Genomic DNA, 17699 nt, shown 5'->3' on the forward strand with positions numbered 1-17699 from the left:
ATAGATTCATTTAAGGGGAGGCTGGACAAGCATATGAGGGAGATTGAAATAGAGGGATATGCTGATAGATTTAGATGAGGAAGGACAGGAGGAGGCTCGAGTGGAACATAAACACCAGCATGGCCTGGTTGGGCCAAATGGACTGTTTTTGTACCGTACGTAATCCTATGTAATTGACAATATCACCGTTATCAATTTTCAAGGGCCACCATTGCTCCTGACCAAATACCAAATATAATTGTAAAAAATGTTGATTTTAATATCCCTTGTAAGTTTCTTTTCATATTTCCTTTTTGTAGCTCTTACTATCTGTTATGTCACCCTTTGCTGTTCTTTTATCTTTCCCATTTGCCTGGATCTGTGCTATTTTTTGCATTTTTGTGTGCTTTTTCTTTTAGTTTTATGTTGTGTCTTACCTCTTTAGTCATCCATGGCTGTTTTTTTTGGCAAGTCGAGCTCCGGTCTTGCTGCAGAATGTATACCAAAGGAGGGTGGCCCTGTTTGGCCACCCTCCTGTAAAAGTAAAGGTGCCAGCTGCATGATGGGAGGTCACCAACCAAGTCATTGCAGTTTCTTCATACCTGGTGGCAAATGAAGTAATTTGCTGTGATTGGGCGATGGGCAAAGGGGAGTGTGCTTTAAATTAATTGTGAGGCCCATCAATCAAGACACAAACCTATGTTAAACTTCTGCACCCTCGATGAGATACCATTTCAAGCACTGTGCACCACCATTGCAGGCGCCATAAATGCGCACAATAAAGACATCACAGCTGCAATCTGGATAGCATCCACTGATATGCAAAATTATGTTTCTGTGATCATATACCTGAACATTGAGTGTTAACCGTTTCTCTTCGTGAATGCCACAGGCTTTATATGACGAGTAACGAAACCCACATTGGTACTGTATACCACATGCGAGGGAATCCTGGTGAAAGCTAATGTGACCAGTTCAACTAATGATTCCTTTCCACAGGAAAAGTGATTAAGGTGTTTACCCTTGCAAACATAGTGGTTCCCACTTCCCTGATAGTTCTGTGCACTACCGAATGGTTGGTGGCAGATGTCTCCTTGGGTGGGTTGATGGGATGCAGTGGCTTCACACTGTAGTAACCTTCCAGATGCTGTGCGCTGGTCATGCAGCAGATGGAACAGCTTTGTGGCAGCCTGTCTTGTAAAGCAGAGGTATTGAAAATAGGACTCTAACATATTAAGGTGAAGGTCTTTGGGTAGTCACAAATGCGGCAGAACACCTCCGATGTTGCACCCACATTTGTTGGCCGCTAATAAACTCCTCTTCATGTGAATTATGCAGCATGTTCAAACCCTCTCAAAAGGAATAACCATCCTCACCTATTTATAATGTGCCACATTAAAGCTAAGAATAATGGAGAGAATTAGTGGAGGAAAAAAATCAAAACCAAATAAAGCATGGAGAAAATACAACAAAAGGAAGATGAAATTGCAACCCCACCCCAACAAAAATTATTGAAAACTTACCTAATTGCTTTAAGAAGCCTGATTCAGCCATTGAGCTCTCCAAGACACTGAGTCAAGCTGACATTTGCTGGCATAATTATTTCCTCTGATCTCAAATGGAACTTTCCTGTGTTGCTCTAACTGCCTGCAAGAAGTTGGTTTCTTATTTTTTGCCACACACTTCACAGAATCACAGAAACCCCACAGTGTAGATAGAGGCCATTTCGGCCCATCGAGCCTGCACCGACACATATCCCACCCGATCCCCGTAACCCCTACACCAACACGTAACCCCACGTATTTAATCCCCCTAACACTAAGGGTCAATTTATCATAGCCAATCAACCTAACCCGCACATCTTTGGACTGTGGGAGGAAACCGGAGCACCCGGAGGATCTTTTCTCTTAACCTTTCATAAAGTCCAAGACTGTCGACATCCTGACTAATGCTCCCATTTCTAGAGAGGCTTTTTCAATTGCTTCCTTGTATCCTGAACCTAATGCAAAAAAGCTTTGCTGGGTCATAGGCCATCCTTATCTCAGATTTTGCCTCCAAATCTTTGTCGTAATCATTCTTGTTTCTGTTTTATTGTCTTCATTCTCATCAACTCCAAATATGCTGTTCTTCTGTCTCTTTCTCCTCCCTGTATCTTCACTGTGTGGAAAGAAGGAATCAGCAACTGCCTTCTACTCTAACTTATTCTTTCTCAGGACCTAATACTTCTGATAATATTTCTATGGATATTTTTCTCAGTAGCTATGCAGATGGCAGGGTAGGTGAGGTGAATATCTCTGCATAATAGGATGGAAGCAGTAGCCACTTTTCTGTATGAGATTTGTAAGAAGAGTCTGAGATGGCTGTTTTATTAATTAGTATCAGGTTTGTTCAGGCTGACTTAGAGCTTGGGTACTTTACTTTACATAAGAACATAAGAAATAGGAGCAGGAGTAGGCCATTTGGCCCTCCGATCCTGCTCTGCCATTCAGTAAGGTCATGGCTGATCTTCTACCTCATCTCCGCTTTCCTGCACTGTCCCCATATTCTTTGATTCCCTTAATATTCAAAAATCTATCGATCTCTGTCTTGAATATACTCAACAACTGAGCCTCCATAGCCCTCTGGGGTAGAGAATTCCAAAGCTTCACCACCCTCTGGGTGAAGAAATTTCTCCTCATCTCAGTCCTAAATGGCCAACCCCTTATTCTGAGACTGTGACCCCTGGTTCTAGACTTCCCAGCCAGGGGAAACATCCTCCCTGCATCTACCCTGTCAAGCCTTGTAACAATTTTATATGGTTCAATGAGATCACCTCTCATTCTTCTAAACTCTAGAGAACATAGGCCTCGTCTACTCAATCTCTCCTCATAGGCCAATCCCCCCATCCCAGGAATCAGTCTGGTGAACCTTCGTTGCACTCTCTCTATGGCAAGTATATTCTTCCTTGGGTAAGGCGAGCAAAACTGTACACAATACCCCAGGCGTGGTCTCACCGGGGCCCTATATAATTGCAGTAAGACATCTTTACTCTTGCATTCAAATCCTGTTGTCATAAAGACCAACGTACCATTTGCTTTCCAAATTGCTTGCTGTACCTGCATGTTAACTTTCAGTGATTCGTGTACATGGATACCCAGGTCCCTCTGAACACCAACATTTCCCAATCTCTCTCCATTTAAAAAATAGTCTGCTTTTCTATTTTTCCTACCAAAGTGGATAACTTCACATTTCTTCACATTATATTCCATTTGCCATGTTCTTGCCCACTCACTTAGCCTGTCTATATCCCCTTGAAGCCTCCTTGCATCCTCCTCACAACTTACATTCCCACCCAGCTTTGTATCATCAGCAAACCTGGATATATTACATTTGGTCCCCTCATCCAAATCATTGATGTAGATTGTGAATAGCTGAGATCCAAGCACTAATCCTTGTGGTACCCCACTAGTTACAGCCTGCCAACCCGAAAATGACCCGTTTATTCCTACTCTCTGTTTTCTGTCCGTTAACCAATCCTCAATCCATGCTAGTATATTACTCCCAATACCATGAACCCTCATCTATTCTGCTAGTGGTACCTTATCGAATGCCTTCTGAAAATCCAAATACACCACATCCACTGGTTTCCCCTCATCTATTCTGCTAGTTACAACCTCAAAAAACTAACAGATTCATCAAACACGATTTCCCTTTCATAAATCCGAGTTGACTCTGCCCAATCCTATTATTATTTTCTAAGTGCCCTGTTACCATGTCCTTAATAATAGATTCTAGCATTTTCCCTGCTATTGATGTCAGGCAAACTGGTCTGTAGTTCCCCGTTTTCTCTTTCCCTCCTTAAATAGTGGGGTTACATTTGCTACCTTCCAATCAGCGGGAACAGTTCCAGAATCTATAGAATTTTGGAAAATGTCAACTAATGCATCGACTATCTCTATAGCCACCTCTTTTAAAACCCGAGGATGTAGGCTGTTGTGTATGTGTACCTTTAAGAGAATAACTGGTCTCAGACTGCAGTACCAGCAGTGACAACCCCTGTATAAAAAGGCGCTAGCAGCCTTCTGTAGTTTCAGTTCCCGATTGTCTCCATTCAGTAAAGACTTGTTAAACCAACTCCTGCATTCCGTGTCTCCATTAACACACGGATTTAATACTGGCGACGAGTAAGAAACGAACTTACCTGCAACTCGGCAGCACCTCAGACGACGTTATTGACGGTCGAAGCCAGAAGAGAGAAAAATTTAAAAAAAATAATCCACAGAAACTGGAGAAACGGGCGTCGACCGTGGGCAACCGCCCTCCAAATCATCGACTTGAAAAGTGCAGGAGAGACTGTCGAGAGCCAGGCTTGGTCTCCAGTCTGTGGTTTCCCAGCCAATCGGGCTGGTGGCAGGTAGTGCACTGATCCTTCCTGGGCTGCGGCGCGCTAGAGCTCGATCGGGTGGCTCTGCAACGGGGCCGGGCAGCGAGTCGGGAAGCAAAGAGAGAGAGAGAGGGTGGAGCACACAGGGCGCGGCCGCTGCTTCGCAGCCGGGCAGCGTTCGGACCTAAGAAGAGGGAGGGAAGTGTCCCAGAGGGTCCGCTCCATGACGGGAACGGTTAAAAATAAAAATACCGAGTTTGCAGGTCTGAGAAGAAGACCAACGACAATAAAAAGGCTACTAAGGAACCGTACAGGAAAGTACAAAAGATGACGGACAGTAGTTCCGAAGACCAGATGAGCGATAGTGAATCCGGGAACAAGAGACTAAGCTGTCTCAAACTTCACAACGTAATCGCAAAAGAGGATCACTGAACCATGTGGGTCACCCTCACGATAGCAGGGTCCCAAGTCAAAATGGAATTGGATACAGGATCAGCTCTAACCGTCATGAATTGACGAGACTACGAGCAGCTATTCTCACACATACCCTTGAGAGAGACATCCATTGTCTTGAGGACGTATACGGGGCAAAAAGTATACCCCAGAGGAAAAATAAGGGTGCCTGTCGAATACAACGGCAAGAAAATACGGAAATTGTATCTCTACATTCTGCAAGATGGTGGACCACCGTTATTGGGACGTGAATGGATCAGAAAGATAAGTTTAGACTGGCACTCCATTCAGGCACTGACGGTGGCTGGTAAAAAGGATGACGACATCACTCCTGGACGATTGTCAACAATCTTAGCTGACGCCAAAGAGGTATTTCAACAAGAACTGGGCACTCTTAAAGGCGTAACCGCCTCGATAAAAATAGAGGAGAATGCAATTCCCAAGTTTTTCAAAGCAAGACCGGTACCATATGCAATTCGCCCAGCCGTTGAGGCAGAGCTGGAGAATCTGGAGAATGCAGGCGTGTTATCCAAGGTAGACTGGAGCAAGTGGGCGACACCCATCGTTCCTGTCATGAAGAAAACGTTAAACAATAAGTCTGAGGAGCCAAGGAAGGTTCGTATCTGTGGGGTCTTCAAGGTGACAGTGAACCCAGTCCTTCACACAGTACAATATCCTCTTCCAAGGATAGAAGATATCTTCGCCTCACTATCTGGAGGGAAGCGTTTTACAAAAATTGACCTAGCACAAGCATATTTGCAGATGGAGGTTGAAGAATCCTCTGGGAAGTATCTCACGATAAACACTCACAAAGGACTTTACCAGTATAATTGACTGGTATTCGGAGTAGCATCAGCTCTGGCGATATGGCAAAGAGCGATGGAACAAGTCCTGCAAGGGATTCCGAGGACTCAGTGTTACTTGGACGACATCCTGGTGACAGGTGAAGATGACAGTGAACACCTTGCCAACCTAGAGCAGGTGCTCACTAGACTACGTGAACATGGGCTACGAGCCAATCGCCCCAAGTGCGAGTTTTTTAAGAAACAGATATCGTATTCTGGCCACATGATTGATGAAGAGGGGTTGCATAAGTTCCCTGACAAAATTGAAGCGGCAGTTAAGGCTCCAGCGCCTGAAAATGTGTTGCAACTGAGGTCATTCCTTGGATTGGTGAATTACTACCATAAGTTTTTGCCGAATTTGTCCACCATTCTGCATCCACTGAACGCCCTACTATGAACGGGAGTAGCATGGAAATGGAGCGATGAATGTAAGCGGGCCTTTCAGAAGAGTAAGGACCGAATCACTTCGAGAAGTATTGGCTCACCACAACCCATCACTACCGATAAGACTGGCGTGTGATGCGTCTCCCTACGGCATTGGGGCGGTACTGTCACATAAATTCCTTGATGGTTCTGAGAGGCCGATAGCTTTTGCGTCACGCTCGTTAACTTCAGCCGAGCGTAACTATGCCCAGATTGAGAGAGAGGCCCTCAGCCTAGTGTGGGGGGTGAAGAAGTTCAATCACTACCTGCACGGTCAAAAATGTACTCTAATAACTGATCATCAACCTCTTGTCTCCATTTTCAACCCTCAGAAGGGTGTACCGATAATGACAGCACAACGGCTACAGAGGTGGTCCCTTTTCCTAGGGGCACACCAATATGACATCGAGTACAAAGGAACTAAACAGCATGGGAATGCTGATGGATTGTCGCGCCTACCGTTGCCGACGGTGGAAGAAGAACTTGCAGTGGATCCAATGGAGATATTCCACTCGACCATAGTCGAATGTCTCCCTGTGACGAATGCAAACATAGAAAAGGAAACACGAAATGACCCGACACTATCCCGGGTCTATGATTTAACGGTGAAGGGATGGCCAGCACATGGCGAACCACTGCTTCCAGCATTCTCGCCGAGAAGAGAACAGCTGTCAGTGTGCAGAGGAACCTTGATGTGTGGATCCAGAGTAGTAATTCCACCCAAATTGAAGGATAGAGTGCTCAATGAGCTTTATGAGGGCCATCTGGGAGGGGTAAAAATGAAGAACTTAGCTAGAGCGTTTGTGTGGTGGCCGGGAATCGATAGAGAAATCGAAGAGATGACCAAGAGCTGTACAGGATGCCAGAAGGTCCAAAACGCCCCACCACAAGCCCCTCTACATCCATGGGAGTGGCCCTCATCTCCATGGCAAAGGGTGCACATTGATTTTGCTGGTCCCTTCATGGACTCGATGTTTTTAATTGCGGTGGATGCACATTCAAAGTGGCCAGAGGTAATAAAAATGTCCTCAACCACCACAGAAAAAACTATTACAGTCTTACGAACCATATTCGCCAGGAATGGGCTGCCTGAACAGATTTGCTCTGACAATGGACCACAGTTTGTGTCTGAAGAGTTCCGGAGGTTCTTAAAGAACAATGGTGTTAAGCATTACACATCTGCCCCATATCATCCTGCCACTAATGGATTGGCCGAGAGGTTTGTTCAAACATTCAAGAAGGCTATCAAGGCAATGTGTAATGAAGATATACCCCTACAACACAAGTGGACAACTTCTTGTTTGCCTACCGGAATGCGACACATGCGGTTACCAACCAAACTCCTGCCATGATGTTCTTCAATCGAAGACTACGATGCCGCTTGGATTTGGTTAAGCCGAACGTCAGAAGAGATGTGGAGAACAGGCAGTTTCAGAATATGAATGAAAGACCGACCAGGAGTTTTAAGATAGGTCAACCAGTTTTGGCCCGGGACTACCGCACAGAGAAATGGCAGCCAGGAACGATTTGTACACGGCAATGACCTCTCATGTATACCGTGGACGTTGGAGAGAGCATTGTAAGACGCCATGCTGACCAGATTCTAGAGTCACGGGAAAATGTCAACTCCACACCACGATCTGATACACCTGGCGATGAAACCGACGTACCAATTGCATCTACCGCAGAATCGGTGATATTGGAAGCAGATGAACCAAACAACGACATTGATCCCGACTTAACCTTGCCAGAAGAACCTGATACCCCAAAGAGGCGTTATCCAGACAGAATCAGGAAGCCTCCTCAAAGACTGAACTTATAATTGCTTAACCTCAACCAATGTATCGAGCAACTGTAATTGTGATTGTAATTAGTTATCATTTCGTTGTTAAATGAATGTTATGTACTGTTTATCTAAAAGGGGAGGAATTGTTGTGTATGTGTACCTTTCAGAGAATAACTGGTCTCAGACTGCAGTACCGGCAGTGACTACCCCTGTATAAAAAGGCGCTAGCAGCCTTCTGTAGTTTCAGTTCCCGATTGTCTCCATTCAGTAAAGACTTGTTAAACCATCTCCTGCATTCCGTGTCTCCATTAACACACGGATTTAATATAGGCCATCAGTCTTTCGGCTTTCAGTCCCATTAATTTCTCCAGTGCTACTTTTTTACTAAATCTAATTTCTTTCAGTTCCTCATTCTCATTAGACCCTTGGTTCGCCACTATTTCCGGGAAGTTTTTTGCGCCTTCTTCCGTGAAGACAGACACAAAGTAGTTGTTTAATTTCTCTGCCATTTCCTTATTCCCCATTATAATTTCTCTTGTCTTGGCCTGTAAACGACCCACATTTACTTTCGTTAATCTTTTCCTTTTTACATGCCTATAGAAGCTTTTACAGTCTTGTTATGTCTCTCGCTGGTTTACTCTCATATTCTATTTTCCCTTTCATTATCAATTTTTTGGTCCTCCTTTGTTGAATTCTAAAATTCTCTCAATCCTCAGGTTTACTATTTTTGGCAACATTATAAGCCTCTTCCTTTGATCTAATACTATCTTTAACTTCTCTTATTAGCCACGGAAGGACCACTTTTCCCATGGGGTTTTTGTGCCTTCAAGGAATGTATATTTGTTGTAAATTATGTATTAATTCTTTAGTAATTAGAGTCTAATGAAAGGGAGGAACTGATAGATATCAGTATTTGTAGGGAAATGGTGTTAGAGAAATTGTTAGAGGGTTTGAAGGCTGATAAATCACCAGGGCCTGATAATCTACTGTGGTAAACCACTGTTTGTATTCCACTGTGTACATGCCTGGACATGCCTCGGCTGACTCCTCCCACAAGTCCTAGTATAAAGGTGACTGCTCCCCAGCCCTTTGTATTCTGGACCGGTCGACCACTCGAGGCAGACCTTCATTCTTTTGTTAATAAAAGCCTTTAGTTACTCTCTTAACTCTCAGTCTTCTATGAGTAATTGATAGCGCATCAATTTTATTAACAAAATTTTTATAATGGAGAAGATCCTCACACCAGCATGCCTGGACTTAGATCATCGGGAGGCGGACTCATCCACCAAGTTTACTCACTGGCTTAAGTGTTTCGAAAAGTTCCTGACCGCCTCCGCAGCAATCAAATCGGACGAGGACAAACTGGATGTCCTGACCTCCAAAGTGAACCACCGAGTGTACTCGGTCATCCAAGACGCGACCTCGTACGCGGACGCTATCAAGCTCCTCAAGGACCAGTACACGCGCCCAGTGAACGAAGTGTACGCCAGGCACCTTCTGGGGAGTCGTAAACAACAACCTGGGGAATCGACCGTGGAATACCTTCAGGCACTGTCTGTGCTTGGCCGGGCCTGTGGTTGTAAGGATGTAAAGGCCGCCGTGTACACAGAGGAACTTATCCGGGACGCTTTTGTAGCGGGCCACAGATCCAATTACACCCGACAGCGACTGTTGGAGCAGAGTGACCTCGACCTCAACAAGGCCTCTGAACTCGCACTATCATTGGATGCAGCCTACCGGGGCATGGATGCCTACTCCTCTGCACCGTGGACGCCGCGGGGAATGACAGCCTGGGACACGGTAGGACCGCCTCATAGCGCCGTGCCACCCCAGCCACACCCCAGCAACGGCCCAACTACCGCAGCAGTGTCCCAAGGCCAGACAGCAGTGCCCCAAGGCCAGAAATGCTACTTCTGTGGCCAGGCAAAACACCCCAGAGCACGCTGCCCGGCGAAAAACGCGATCTGCTCGGGCTGCGGGAAGAAGGGACACTACGCTAGCGTCTGCAGGGCCAAAGCCACCCCGAACCCCAGCAGCGCCGCGTGTGGGCCATGCGGGCTGCCATCTTGGGCCTCCCCGGCCATGTGCGAACCACCGGTACAGCAGCCATTTTGGACGCCTCCAGCCACATGGGGATCATGGACGCCGCCATCTTGGACGACAGCCGGAACGCAGCAGGCCCCCAACACCGCCTCATCTGATACCCGCAGCAACACACTGACCCCTACGCTGGCATCCGTTACACTGGACCAAGCGAGACCACACCAGCTGGCCAGTTCCACAATGGACATTAAGGTAAATGGTCACGATACAATCTGCCTTTTTGACTCTGGGAGCACGGAGAGCTTCATCCACCCCGACACGGTGCGGCGTTGCTCTCTCCCAGTCCTGCCTGCGCACCAGCGGATTTCTATGGCCTCCGAGTCCCAGTCGGCGGACATCGGCGGCTACTGCGTGGTGACACTCGTAGTAGACGGGACTGTGTACGATCATTTTAAACTTCTGGTCCTGCCCGACCTCTGCGCTGCCGTCCTGCTGGGGTTAGATTTTCAGTGCCACCTTAAAAGTGTTACGATGGCGTACGGTGGACCCCTACCCCCACTCACAGTCCGCAGCCAGCAGCTTCCAAATTGCCCGCCGCGCACCAGGTGCAACCTCTCCACACTCAGAGTCACCCCCCCCCCCCCCACTGTTTGCTAACCTCACCCCCGACTGTGAGCCCATCGCCACAAAGAGCAGGCGATACAGTGCCGGGGACAGGGTTTTCATTAAAACCGAAGTGGAGCGGCTCCTGAAGGAAGGGATTATTGAGGGCAGCACCAGCCCCTGGCGAGCCCAGGTTGTGGTCGTTAAGACCGGCGAGAAGCAGCGCCTGGTCATCGACTACAGCCAGACAATAAATCGCTACACCCTGCTGGACGCCTACCCACTCCCCCGCATAGCTGATATGGTCAACCAGATCGCGCAGTACCGCGTCTTCTCGACCATTGACCTGAAATCAGCGTACCACCAGCTCCCCATCCGCCCTGACGACCGCCAGTACACTGCCTTTGAGGCAAACGGCCGCCTCTATCACTTCCTTAGGGTTCCCTTTGGCGTCACCAACGGGGTCTCCGTCTTCCAAAGGGAGATGGACCGGATGGTAGATCAAAATGCGTTGCAGGCCACTTTCCCATATCTGGACAATGTGACCATCTGCGGCCGTGACTTGCAGGACCATGACGCAAACCTCGAAAAATTCCTCCGCACCGCCCAACTCCTGAACCTGACATATAACAAGGAGAAGTGCATATTCCGCACAAACCGCCTCGCCATCCTTGGCTGTGTTGTGGAACACGGAGTCATCGGCCCCGACCCCGACCGGATGCGTACCCTTATGGAACTCCCACTGCCCCACTGCCTCAAGGCCCTGAAGAGGTGCCTAGGGTTTTTCTCCTATTACGCCCAGTGGGTCCCCTACTATGCGGACAAGGCCCGTCCGCTGATCAAGTCCACCTCTTTTCCCTTGACGGCAGAGGCCCGCTTAGCCTTCCACCGTATCAAGGAGGACATTGCCAAAGCCACCATGCACGCAGTGGACGAATCCATCCCCTTCCAGGTGGAAAGCGACGCGTCCGACTTTGCCCTGGCCGCTACCCTCAATCAGGCGGGGAGACCCGTGGCCTTCTTTTCACGAACCCTCCAAGGCCCGGAGACCAGACACTCCGCTGTTGAGAAGGAGGCCCAGGCGATTGTGGAGGCTGTGCGTCATTGGAGGCACTACCTGGCCGGAAAACGATTTACCCTGCTCACTGACCAGCGTTCCGTTGCTTTCATGTTTAACAACAAGCAGAGGGGCAAAATCAAAAATGACAAGATCTTGAGGTGGAGAATCGAACTTTCCACCTACAATTACGAGATCTTGTACCGGCCCGGGAAGCTCCATGAACCCCCGGATGCGCTATCGCGTGGCACCTGCGCCAGCGCGCAGATCGATAGACTGCGGGCCCTCCACAATGACCTCTGCCACCCGGGGGTCACCAGGTTCTTCCACTTCATCAAGGCCCGCAACCTGCCTTACTCTATTGAGGAGGTCAGGACCATGACCAGGAACTGCCAAGTCTGCGCTGAGTGCAAACCGCACTTTTATAGACCAGACAGGGCCCACCTGATAAAAGCCACTCGCCCCTTCGAGCGCCTGAGCGTTGATTTTAAAGGGCCTCTCCCCTCCTCCGACCGCAATGTGTAATTCCTCAATATTATTGACGAGTACTCCCGTTTCCCGTTTGCCATCCCCTGCCCGGACATGACCAGTGCCACGGTCATTAAATGTCTGAACGACCTCTTCACCCTGTTCGGTTTCCCCAGCTATATCCATAGCCACCGGGGCTCATCGTTTATGAGCGACGAACTCCGTCAGTACCTGCTAACTAGGGGTATTGCCACAAGCAGGACCACCAATTACAACCCCCGGGGGAACGGACAGGTGGAAAGAGAAAATGCGACAGTTTGGAAGGCCGCCCTGCTAGCCTTAAAGTCTAGGGGCCTTCCAACCTCCCGCTGGCAGGATGTGCTCCCCGATGCGCTCCACTCTATTCGGTCACTGCTCTGCACTGCCACTAACGCCACCCCTCATGAGAAAATGTTTGTCTTCCCAAGGAAGTCCACATCGGGGACATCGCTACCGCCATGGCTGACGTCCCCAGGGCCGGTCCTACTGAGAAGACACGTGAGGACCCATAAAACGGACCCCCTGGTCGAGAGGGTCGACATCCTCCACGCCAACCCCCAGTATGCTTACATTGCATACCCGGACGGGCGGGAGGACACAGTCTCCATAAGAGACCTTGCACCCTCGGGGGCCGCAGTAACCCACTACTCACTACCACCCCCCCCCCCCCCACGACCCGATATCCAGCCACGGCAGGCCTGGGCCCCGCGACCCGCTCGACACCTACGAGGACGACACGCCTGTGCCACAGCCTACGCAGGACTCGACGCCAGAAGCTCCACTACCCCTGCCGTCGCCACGCCGATCACAGCGGCAGACAAGACCTCCGGAGAGACTCCAATACACTAACTTTTAATACACTTCACCCCGCCGGACTCAATTTTAAACAAGGGGTGAATGTGGTAAACCACTGTTTGTATTCCACTGTGTACATGCCTGGACATGCCTCGGCTGACTCCTCCCACAAGTCCTAGTATAAAGGTGACTGCTCCCCAGCCCTTTGTATTCTGGACCGGTCGACCACTCGAGGCAGACCTTCATTCTTTTGTTTATAAAAGCCTTTAGTTACTCTCTTAACTCTCAGTCTTCTATGAGTAATTGATAGCGCATCATCTACATCCTAGGGTACTTAAGGAAGTGGCCCTAGAAATAGTAGATGCATTGCTGGTTATCTTTCAAAATTCAATAGACTCTGGAACATTACCCATGGATTGGCGGGTAGCTAATGTTACCCCACGGTTCAAAAAAGGTGGTAGAGAGAAAACGGGGAATTACAGACCGGTAAGCCTGACATCGGTAGTGGGGAAAATGCTAGAGTCCATTATAAAAGATGTAATAGCAGAGCACTTGGAAAGCAGTGACAGGATCGGACAAAGTCAACATGGATTTACAAAAGGTAAATCGTGCTTGACTAATCTGCTGGAATTTTTTGAGGATGTAACTGGTAGAATAGATAAGGGAGAACCAGTGGATGTGGTGTATTTGGACTTTCAAAAGCCTTTCAATAATGTCCCGCATAAGAGATTAGCGTGTAAAGTTAAGGCACATGGGATTGGGGGCAAGGTATTGACTTGGATAGAGAACTGGTTGGCAGACAGAAAGCAAAGAGTTGGAATAAACGGGTCTTTTTCCGAGTGGCAGGCAGTGACTAGTGGGGTACCGCAGGGATCGGTCCTGGGACCCCAGCTATTCACAATATATATTACTGATCTAGACAAGGGAACTAGATGTAATATCTCCAAGTTTGCAGACGACACAAAGCTGGGTGGGCGTGTGTGCTATGAGGAGGATGCCGAGAAACTCCAGGATGATTTGGACAGGTTGGGTGATTGGGCAGAAGCATGGCAGATGCAATATAACGTGGATAAATGCGAGGTTATCCACTTTGGTGTCAAAAACAAGAAGGCATATTATTATCTGAATGGCAATAGATTGGGAGAAGGGGAAGTGCAACGAGACCTGGGCGTCCTTGTGCACCAGTCGCTGAAGGTAAGCATGCAGGTGCAGCAGGTGGTTAAGAACGCAAATGGTATGTTGGCCTTCGTAGCGAGAGGGTTTGAGTACAGGAAAAAGGATGTTTTGCTGCAGTTGTACAGGGCCTTGGTGAGACCACATCTGGAGTATTGTGTGCAGTTTTGGTCGCCTTATCTGTGGAAGGATGTTCTTGCCATGGAAGGAGTTCAGCGAAGATTCACCAGGCTGATACCTGGGATGGCAGGAATGACGTATGAGGAGAGATTGGGTCGATTGGGCTTGTACTTGCTGGAGTTTAGAAGAATGAGAGGGGATCTCATTGAAACTTATAAAATTCTAACGGGACTAGACAGACTAGATGCAGGAAGGATGTTCCCGATGGCCAGGGAGTCCAGAACCAGGGGTCACAGCTTAAGGATAAGGGGTAAGCCATTTAGGACAGAGATGAGGAGGAATTTCTTCACCCAGAGAGTGGTGAACCTGTGGAATTCTCTACCACAGAAGGCAGTAGAGGCCAATTCATTAAATATATTCAAGAAGGAGTTGGATATATTTCTTAAGGCTAAAGGGATCAAGGGATACGGGGAGAAAACAGGGACCGGGTACTGAATTTGGATGATCAGCCATGATCACATTGAATGGCGGAGCAGGCTTGAGGGGCCAAATGGCCTACTCCTGCTCCTATCTTCTATGTTTCTATGTTTAAATGCTAACCATTGCCTGCCTACCGTCATACCTTTTAATGTAGTTTCCCAATCTACCTTCGCCAACTCACCCCTCATACCTACGCAGTTTGCTTTGTTTAGATTTTAAGACCCCAGTTTCGGATTTAACTAAATCACTTTCAACCTCAATATAAAATTCTATCATATTCTGGTCACTTTTCCTAAAGGCCCCTTTACTACAAGGTTATTAATTAACCCTTTCTCATTGCACAATACTAGATCTAAAATAGCCTGTTCCCTAGTTGGTTCCTCAACATACTGATCTAGAAAACTATCTTCCATACATTCCATGAATTCGTCCTCCACACTATTACTGCAAATTTGGTTTGCCCAGTCTCGCTCTTCTCTCGCTGCTTTTAAATTTACTCTAAATCCTCCCGCCCCCCCCGCCTCATTAGTTTTCCATTTTGCCTATCCCTTCTAAAAGTTATGTATTCTGGAATATTTAGTTTGCAACCATGGCCACTTTGCAACCACGCCTCCGATATGGCTATTAGATCAAACCTGTTGATTTCTATCTGCGGTCGCGGCTGCAGAGAACAGTATCTATTCCCCTGACTATACTATCCCCTACCCTAACTACATTCCATAGAAACATAGAAGATAGGAGCAGGAGTAGGCCATTCGGCCCTTCGAGCCTGCTCCGCCATTCAATGAGATCATGGCTGATCATCCAAATTCAGTACCCTGTCCCTGCCTTCTCCCCATATCCCTTGATCCCTTTAGCCTTAAGAAATATATCCAACTCTTTCTTGAATATACTTAATGAACTGGCCTCCACCGCCCTCTGTGGCAGAGAATTCCACAGGTTCACCACTCTCTGGGTGAAGAAATCCCTCCTCATTTCAGTCCTAAATGGCTTACCCCTTATCCTTAGACTATGACCCCTGGTTCTGGACTCCCCGGCCATCAGAAACATCCTTCCTGCATCTAGTCTGTCCAGGCCTGACAGAATTTTATAGGTTTCAATGAGATCCCCTCTCAATCTTCTAAACTCCAGTGAGTATAAGCCCAATCGACACAATCTCTCCTCATACGTCATTCCTGCCATCCCAGGTATCAGCCTGGTGAATCTTCGCTGCACTCCTTCCATGGCAAGAACGTCCTTCCTCAGGTAAGGCGACCAAAACTGCACACAATACTCAAGGTGTGGTCTCACCAAGGCCCTGTGCAACTGCAGCAAGACATCCTTGTTCTTGTACTCGAACCCTCTTGCTACGAAGGCCAACATACCATTTGCCTTCTTAACCGCCTGCTGCACCTGCATGCTTACCTTCAGCGACTGGTGCACAAGAACACCCAGGTCTCTTTGCACTTCCCCTTCTCCCAATCTATTGCCATTCAAATAATCTGCCTTCCTGTTTTTGCCACCAAAGTGGATAACCTCACGTTTATCCACATTATTGGGCAGAAACATGGCAAATGCACTATCACCCAACCTGTCCAAATCGTACTGGAGTTTCACAACATCCTCCTCACAGCATACCCTCCCACCCAGCTTTGTGTCGTCTGCAAATTTGGAGATATTACATCCAATTCCCTCGTCCAGATCATTAATATATATTGTGAACAGCTGGGGTCCTAGGACCGATCCTTGCGGTACCCTACTAGTCACTGCCTGCCAGTCGGAAAACGACCCATTTATTCCCTTTCATTCCCCCCACTTGAATGGCCTCCTGCACCATGGCGCCATGGTCAGTTTGCTCATCCATCCTGCAGACTTTTCTCTCATCCACACAAGAACCTCACATCTGTTGGACAAGGGCAAAGGCTGAGGCTCCTCCAGCACTGCACCTGGAATCCCCTTCCCTGCCTGAGTTGCAGTCACACCCTCTTGTCCCTGACCAGTAACCAAACCTGTACCACTACCTAACCTAAGGCGTGTGACTGCCTCCTGGATCAAAGTGTCCAGGTAACTCTTCCCCATCCCTGATGCCTGCACCTCAGACTCCAGCTCAAAAACTCTGAGCTGAAGTTCCTCAAGATGCAGGCACTTACTGCAAACGTTGTTGTCCGGGAATACAATGCTCTCCACAAACTCTCACATGCTGCACTTGCGGCACACCACCTGCACTGCCATCCCTATATGACCTTGTTTAGTTTAGTTTAATTTAATTTAACTTGTAATTCGGTAACTTATTTTACAGTGTAGTTTCCTGACTACTTGATCTAGATTAAGTTAAGGGTACTGAAATTAAATATCTACCTGTAACACAAAGCACTACAAGTAGTGTAGGCAAAAAGCAATAACTCCTTCCCCCTCTTCTCCAAATTCCCACTCTTTCCAAATTCCCCAAAGAGACACTCTGTTCAAGTCCCCTTCGTTTAATCCTGCTCTGTGCAGACTGCGCGGACAAAGCTGATTCTTCCAAATTTATTTATGCATCCATTCTTAATTTGTAATTCTTGAAACATTACAAAGGAAGACAGTCTTTTAATAAGTTTTCATATCAATTAAGTTATGTAATCTTTTTCCTGTGCAATATAAAGGACACCATCAAAAAGTGGAGCTTCAGTTTATAGTTCCTTACATTCAGAAAATATTCTTACAACTAGCATTTTTCAAGTTTGCTCATGTATTTCTTTAAGTTTTTTATTGTTTTAAAAAATTTGTTGGTTTTTAATTTGTGCACGTATATATGATCTTTCATAGACATAACTAAAACTTCTGGTGCTTGTTGTCAAAACTTGATAAAGTATGTTATGTTGGATTTCACTAGGGTTTTCAGCCCAAACACATCAGAATCAAGTCCAAAAAGTAGAAACAATAATACAAATGCATATATGCAGAAGGTAGGACTGATCTGCTGCATTGCTCAATCATTGTCTGCAGTACACCAGTCAGGGTCAATTGCCCACTGTGCCTCCCACTGCCCCTATCTCCTGCTGCTCCAGCATCATGGCAGATCCTTGAGCTATCACAGTCCTGTACACTCATTCT

At 47.4% G+C, this 17699-nt stretch overlaps 1 protein-coding gene across 1 annotated transcript in view; it reads left to right on the top strand.

Moving 5' to 3' along the window:
• LOC147117291 (tyrosine-protein phosphatase non-receptor type 3-like) overlaps positions 1-17699 on the top strand; it is a 341164-nt gene that overhangs the window by 132178 nt on the left and 191287 nt on the right. The window lies entirely within an intron of this gene.

Source organism: Somniosus microcephalus, chromosome 5, assembly GCF_052327205.1.
Source record: "Somniosus microcephalus isolate GS21.2 chromosome 5, FLI_Smic_1.0, whole genome shotgun sequence".
In the NCBI taxonomy this organism is placed as follows: Eukaryota; Metazoa; Chordata; class Chondrichthyes; order Squaliformes; family Somniosidae; genus Somniosus; species Somniosus microcephalus.